We start from the raw sequence: 8,082 nt of genomic DNA on the forward strand, positions 1-8,082 counted from the left end.
AGGACGGCCTAATGCGATGACAAGATCGCCCGCCCGCCGCCGTACTGAGACTTGTATTTGTGCGGGTCTCCTCAGCACCCCCCCATCCTACAATGACTCTTTTTGATTACGTCCTGCTGCTACTGCTGCACCTTTATCCATCCAGTTCTGCTCACCTGGCAGGTGTCGCCAACGTGACTTAACTGGCACCTGCTGGCTATTTAAAGGTAACCAAACCCTAAATCATCTGTTGACCTCTGAAAATGGGGCTTTAAAACTGCTGTCTCAAGAAATGTTTGACAAATTACAATAAAACTTGTTTAATTCTTGAAAATAAAGTCAGAAACCGTCTGTTTGCTGCCCCCTACTGGGTGTTACAGTTGGATTTCTTGATTGGTCAAACCATGGAGGCTTACATTTATATTTAGTTTGGTAGTCTTGATTTGTGGGCTTTGTTTATTGGTTCTCTTTAGGTGTTTTGGTTAGAGGAGCTGCTGACTCGACTCTGACGGTCGACACGGTTGGGTCAGGAGTCTCCATGACTTATTTTATGTTTGACCAAAGAGTCAATTCCGTTTGGTTTGCTTGTTTAACCAGCACTCTAATCATTTGATTTTTGTTCTCTCATTTCATGACACAGGATTTCCTTTGAACTGTCTTCCTTTTATCCTCATATTGTCCAGTTTTGTCTCCTTTTGTATTTCCCCCAGACCCAAACCGGGTTTACCCATATCCGACATAACGAAGGTGTTTGCAGCAGAAGACAGGCGGGGAGGGGGGGAGGGGGGGTATCAATGCTCCACCCAGGATCATCTATAATAAGATTACAGTGTGTTCAGGCAGAGTTTGCTTTATTTATTCTTTTTTCAAAGCAGCTTTGGTGCTGTAATTACCGCCATTTCATTTAATGAGGTATTTGGAAAGCAGGAAAACAAAGAAATTAGGTCTGCAGAACTCTGGGGGGGAAATGGCGTTACAATCTTTTATTTATTTTTGCTGTGATTTCTGAAGACTGGAAACAGACGCAAACAGGAAAAAAGCTGGAAGCGAAACTTCACCGTCATCCATTCTGGAATTTTACTGTTGTGCCACTATTTATCTGAATATCTGCAGACACAAATCAGGCGCCTGATGAGGCTGGTTTGGTAGCAGCCGACGCTCCTTTGGGCCAAACCGCTCAGAAAACATCTGCTGGGAGGAAATGTATGAAAACAGGAGGAAATGCTGAAGTCCATCACGTTGTAAATGTTTGCTCTCGGCCACATCAGCGGCTGTTTGTTACGAAGAGGAAACGTTTGGACGCACAGTTCTCTGATCGGTGAAGATCTACCGATGGAACCTTCAGGTCATCTACAGCAGCGACCTTCAACCTCTTCAGGATATGAACGAGTCCAATTTGCTTCTAGTTTCTGGGAAATCTAGTTTTTATCTGAAAATGGTCCAACTTTGAATCTGGTGTTTTGACATTTTCTGTAAAAATTTAAAGAGGATGAAGATTCAAGAAAATAAAGTTCTTGATTTGTTCAAGTGGTTTTTGATTCATGAGAATTCATTAAAGATAAAACTATTATTATTACTATTTTATTAGAATTCCATTTCTCCACTTCGACAGCTCCAATCAGGTTTAGATTTTCCTTCAGGGGAACCAGAGAAATCCTAGTTTGTTTATTTTTTAAATTTTCCCGACCCTCCTTCACATTTTGCCCAAACCCAGATTTAGCTTTGGGTAAGTTAGACTTTTTTTCAGTTTTTTAGGGTTATTTGGAGTTTAGCTAATATTTTAGCTTTATGCTAGCTGTTTTGGCTAAATTTGAGATTTTTTTCAGCTTTTTTAGGCTAATTTGCAATTTAGCTCATTTTTCAGGCACATGCTAGTTGTTGTGGCTAATTTAGGCTTTTTCGAGTTTTTTAGGCTAATTTGGAGTTTAGCTAGTATTTCAGCTTCATGATAGCTGCTTTGGCTAATTTTTTTAGTCTTTTTCGGGATAATTTGGCACTTTGCTAATATTTATCTAGCTATCAGCTTCAGTGTTTTTAGCTATCAATTTGAGCATCTTCAGCCATTAATCTATCGCAGGTAATGCTATATATCTAGTTTTTAAAATGTTTTAGTATTGTTTTTCTGTGAAGATTACAGAAATGAAATATCTTAAATTTGACTATGTGTGTCTTTTAGGAAAACCACAAATATTTATGTTTAGGCTGTGATTGTTACACTTTTTCTGTTGGCCTACAGACCGATCCTGACCCCCATCAGAGAAGAAAACAGGTATGCGGCCCTCACAAGAAAGAGTTTGGGGACCTCTGATCTAAAGAGCCTGATGTCTGTAGTGGTTAATAAATGGTTGGATTAAGATTTTACATCAAATGTCATTTAAAACACAGAAACAGGTGCATTTTCTACCTGAGCAAACACTAAAAAAACGAGGATCTTTGAGCGTCTCGGCTTTGGCGAACGCAGTAAACCTGACCGCCAACATCCTGCGGCGTCCGGATGAGACGGGGATGAAACTGCAGGCCGGCCGGGTCATGAGAATTACCTGCAGAGTAGATCCAGAGTGTGGCCCGGCTTGCCCCCCACCTGATCTGACTCTGATTATCTTAATTAAGAGCAGAGGCAGACTGCCGCGGCGCCGTCTGAGGACTCTGAAATCAAGCCAATTAGCTGCCGTTCAAACCCAGTCATGTTTGATGTGACCTCCGACCTCCTCGCTGATTTGTCATTAACTGTTAAAGCGAGGAAAAGAAATCCTCGACGTGCTCAGAACACAAAGTGGACGCTTCGCCTTCACCTGCTCTGCTGCAGACCCGTGATTGGATGAGGGAGACGAAGACTGACCTGAGAGTGGAACCGCAAAACCGGAAAACACTCGTGAAGATTTCTGTCTTTACATCCGAAGGGGAGAGAAAACCTCCAGAATAATTAGAGAACTGGAAATAAAAGTGTAACCTGATGGAGGATCAGTGTAATGTGAGCAGAACCGAGGAGCTCAGAGGAATGAAGACGCATTAAACCTTTTTAATCACAGAAGTTCTTGGAGAGGAGCTTCAGGGACGCCGTGGCTGCAATTATACTAATTATTATGAATAACATTGTCATTAATATTATCACAGGTCCAAGCAGTCGGGATGCAGGAGGCGCGTTGTTTCCCTCAGACCGTTTCTCTTGTTTAGCAAAAACTACAAAAGCGCCGCGAGCGCCGATCCGTCTCCGAGGACGGAGGCGGGTTTCAAACTAAACTGGCGTTCGGATGTTTCCTCGGTCGCTCCTCGCGCTCAGAGTCTGTCCACATCTCAGGAGAGGTGTTCTGAGCATGCTCAGTTCTACCTCGCCCATCATTTACTCGGAAAATAATATAAAATTCCATGAATTTTGTTTTTTTAACATCTTCTCGTGTCATTTTTCCAGATGATGGTGGACAATTAGAAAGGAAATTAATCCTAAAATAAATCCATTTGAAGATCATTGTATTTGTGATGTAGAAAATACGCTGGGCGGGGCTCCAAACTCCCCGCTCCGCCCCATTCTGATCCAGACAAACAGATCCATGAACGTCTCCGTTTGTCTGAAAGCTCTGATGCTGCTCGACGTTTCTGCTGCATCGCTAATGTTAGCTCGGGCTGTAAGCTAGCAGAGCGCATGTTAACAAAGAGCTCTCATCAACAGGGAGGGGCTAACAACAGCCCCGCCCACAACTCAAACGTGAATGTCTTAAGAACTCCTGCTGCTCTGCAGAAACTATGTCCTAGAAAACGACTAGTTTTAGATTCTGGATAAAAATGTCATAAATAAATTTCCTCTGGGAAAACTTAAAATAATAAATTAAAAGATGATTAAAGTGAGGATTTTTAAGCTTTCTAAGTGTTTTCATGAAATTTAATTTCCACAAATGATAAATGAGCTCAAAGCTGAACAAAATGAGGTTTTTCATTGTTTTCTAAACCAAAAATACATTTAAAACCCATTAAAATGAATGTTAAGAAATGTTTAGGTTTAACAACATTCAAAGTAAATGTTGACACATCAGTTTTGATTCTGGGTGATTTAATGAAAATGATTTATTAAATAATTTCTGCAGAATGTATGTGCTGTATATCTAAATGCAAATAAATAATTAAAAACAGTTAAATTTATATTTTTAGTACCCAACATAAATATAGTTTATGGTCCATTCATATAAAATGATTTAAGGATAAATAAGCAACAAAAATTGATTTTTGTCTTTTTTTGTAACCAGACTATCTCTTCTGCTTAACCAACACTTGCGGCTATTTTTGTGTTTTTACGACTGAATCAATGTTTTAATTTTCTCCAGGAAACACCACCAACTTAAGCCACGCCCACATCGTTAACATGACAGCCTCGAATAGGAAGTCGATGGGCTCGGCGTGCGACCGCTCTCGCTTCTCTGAGTGTTCATGTTGATCAGGTAAAGAGTGTCGGCGGTAAAGGTTGTAATCCGCCGCGGCGTTCATCAACACGGCGGTTAGAACGCTTCTGGTTACAGGAGACGTTATTTCAGCCACAGATTCTACAGAAGTTTTTATATTTGTTAAAAAAATCTATGAGCCTTTTGACATGAAAAAAGAAATATTTCTAAATTATTACTATACACAGTGTAATGACATTTCACAATAAAAGCATCTATAGATTCACTTTTGAACTTTTATTTCCATCCTGGTAACAAAAAGTTTCATTTTATGTTTTATGATCCTTAAAGAAAATGTCATGCAGAAAAAGAGTGGTCGACCTGTGATCGATAGATGGCAGGTTCCATTCCCGCCATCCCGCTGGTTAGAGGTTGGCGCCGGTGTTCAGCGGCCCCGCCGCCGTCAGTGTGTGAATGCATGTGACTGCTTTGAAGAACTTCAGGCTTTCTGACATGGTAGTAAAGACATATAAATTTACCATGTTCTCTTTGGAGATGCATTAAAGTGGGACCTTCCATCCTTTACTGGATCTCTATTGGGGTCACAGGGTTGCTGGAGCCTATCTCAACAACTGTTGGTCATGCTTGCAGGGCCACGCCCACTCACACACATTTACAGTCACACTGAAGGACGATTCTGAGTCGTACAATCATAACAAAAGCCAAACATGAATGAGAATGACAAGAAAACTCCACACAGAAGGGTCCCACGACGGGATTTGAACCTTCTCTGACAAAACCGCTAACCACTGAGCCAACATGCCAAACTTTCCTTTGATAAAAGAAAATCAAAACCTGCTTTAAGAGAAAGTGAAGTGTTTTCACACAAAAAATAATAGTTAAATTATCCGTTTACACTAACTTTTGTATTTTTACCATTGACTGCATGTGAGACCTGGACTGAGTGGCTCCTCCCCCCTGCCGTTCCAAACAGGAAGTGGCTCCATGAAGCCAAAAATCCTTTTTTTCTGTAGTTTTATTTGTTCACATAAACTGACCAAATTCTACAAACAAATTATTACATTTTAGAGTGAAAAATGATCCTATTTTAAAGAGTAACACAAGACAGATGGAGGCCGACTCCACTCTCAGTCCAGATTGAAACATTAAAAAAGGGGGCGGGGCTGAGCGGGGGTGTGGTTTGGATCTGTGATTGACAGTGAGGTTAGCTTGAGTACTCACACTGCGTCTTGAATGTGGAGAGTGGTACTGAGCAAAGGACCCGTGTCTGAGGGGTAAAATGACGCTAGCATCATAAGCTAATAAAGGCTAACGAATTAGGCTAACAATCCCGAGTTAAACCTTCATTACAAATCCATCACCAAGACCGAGTTCTCTGGATTCAATTACACTAAAACACTTTTGTCTAACTTCCAAATCCACTGGAAAGTTGAGCAAGTCAGTAGATTTTTGATAATACACCAATGAGCCATGCTAATGCTAACACGCTAACCACCGACCGTTACAGAATCAAAGATGGGCGGGGCTTTTATACTGGTGCTGCAGAGCATGAAGACGTAAAACTTCTGGGACTTACACCAGTTGACCAATCACAAAATTCAACTGCAATACCCGATTTGAACCTGTAGGGGGCAGCACACAGGCGGTTTTAAACTAATTTCATAAAGTTATTTTAAATTGTTAAAAATGTGGCAACAGACAGCACTTTTAAAGCTGATTTTATAAGAGGTCAACAGACAAAAAAAGTCGATTTATTGCTTGGTTACCCTTTAAAAACAGCTGATTGGATTAAACGCCACAATAAACTGACAAATTCAGTTTTATTAACTTAGAAAAGGTTAGGAACCTTTTTCTGTTGTTGTCAAGGAAACAATAAAGAACAGCCAATAATAATCTACATTTGTCAAAAACAAGACCAACAACAACCTCTGGACAGCGAGCGGACAAATCCGTCAGGATCAAATTTGTTTGGTTTCAGAAGATCCCGTCACGATTCTCCGTTTCGACCACCAGAGATCAAAACCTCCAGTCAGGACCACCGGTAGGGATTTTTATGGAGAAAGAGGGAACTTCCGGGTGGAGCCCCCGACGTCCCGCTCGGCTGCAGCCTGCAGCAGCCGCCTCAGCAGGCCCAACATTTCCATAATTTAAACATTAGGTTTTAATGACGCCGCCTTGTGAGAGGACAAGTGGATAAGTGCAGGCATTTCCTGTTTGCTGTAAACCTGCCTCCTCCCTTTTTACTCGTTGACAATCTCTCTGAAGTGATTATTCAGCCCGGATTTTTTTTCTCTTGAATATTCTCCATTTGAATATTATTCCATAATCAAAAAAACATGTTGTTGCTCGTCTGTGTTTACATCCCCCATTTGCATTCAAATCATATTTCCTCCCAGCATGCTCGAGTGCAGACGCTCCAGAGGTATCTGGGAAGGTTGTGTGCCAAAACCAAGTGGAGGAGCGGAGAACCCGTGTCGGGGGCGGAGCCAGACTGGAAAAAGGAGGGAAAGGACTCCATTGTCCTCTTTGGAACGAGCAGAGTGAGAAGTGATAATTAACCGGTAATTAATTTGCTGCTCTTTATCTCAGAGCGGCGTGTGTTCGGCTAAAGATTAGCAGAGCTTTTAAATAATAAGCGGCAGAGTTTGATTCTGCTTCCTCCCAACAAACGAGCCGCTGTTTGTTTGTTTGTTTGTCTGCTGATCCGTTCACGGAGAGGCTTTCCCGGGTTATTCTGGGAGCTGCTGGGAGGGGGGGCCGCACACCTGACATCACAACACACCTGATAATTACACATGAATGGAGTCGGCGCCTTCGCTCACTCATTGTGTCTAAAAGTGAGTCGGAGATGAAAGAGGTTCTGCTGCAGGAGCTCCACTTCTGAGGACAGAAACAGACGTAAAAACACACACGCCTCTACTTACCGCCTGTTTGTGTCTATTTACCGTCTGTTTGTCTCTACTTAACGCCTGTTTGTGTCTATTTACCGTCTGTTTGTCTCTACTTAACGCCTGTTTGCAGCTGCAGTCAAACACAAACAATTAGGTCAAAGTTAGAACATCAAATCCGTGTTTTTGACCAAACAGAGACGCGTTTGAATGACTTCTGCAGACATGAAACATGACGTGAGTGACTTCCGGGTCGTACAGAATGGAGAGCGTTCCTTCAGTCCAAAAATGCTTCATTTGAAGGAAGACTCGGGCCCTTGAGGTCCTGCAGAACCAAACCCAGAGCACTGCTGCCATCTACTGGCCCAGATGCGCATCAGGTCAGCGGCGTTACACAACACCCCCACAAAGACGGGACAAAAAGCCTCATATTAGAATCAATTCGCTCCAAATAAACATTTTTGTGGAGCTATTTTTACTTTTTAAAAATGTGTCAAAAAAAAAAAAAATAGTAAAAGAAAAAAGGAAAAAAAAAGTGTTAGAGCTGCAGTTCCTTCGTGTGGCCAGCAGATGTCCCCCTGCGGACGGAAATGCACAGATCAGCCCCTCTGTCCTCACCTAACCCCTCATCTCAAACTGCCCCCTCCCTCCCTCACCTCCCGCCGAGGAGACAGATTCTCCCGGTTAAAAAGGAGTTAACCCCCCCGAGGAAACACCGAAGCGCCTCCCGCGCGCGCGGAGCTCCGAGGAGGAGCGGCGTGAAATGTCACGACGACGCCTCCTCCCGATCGCCCTTCACAGGGTGACCCGCGTCTGCTGTCAGG

At 42.4% G+C, this 8,082-nt stretch overlaps 1 protein-coding gene and 1 long non-coding RNA gene across 2 annotated transcripts in view; one reads left to right on the plus strand and one right to left on the minus strand.

The window, feature by feature from the left end:
• Positions 1-8,082, minus strand: part of rbfox3a (RNA binding fox-1 homolog 3a) — a gene marked incomplete in the record, with an annotated part of 614,011 nt that overhangs the window by 281,910 nt on the left and 324,019 nt on the right.
• On the plus strand, positions 6,241-7,755 carry LOC118599033. Its single transcript, XR_004948289.1, has 2 exons — positions 6,241-6,411; positions 6,767-7,755. It is a non-coding gene; the product is annotated as an uncharacterized LOC118599033 (long non-coding RNA).

This window comes from Oryzias melastigma, linkage group LG8 (assembly GCF_002922805.2).
Source record: "Oryzias melastigma strain HK-1 linkage group LG8, ASM292280v2, whole genome shotgun sequence".
Classification (NCBI taxonomy): domain Eukaryota; kingdom Metazoa; phylum Chordata; class Actinopteri; order Beloniformes; family Adrianichthyidae; genus Oryzias; species Oryzias melastigma.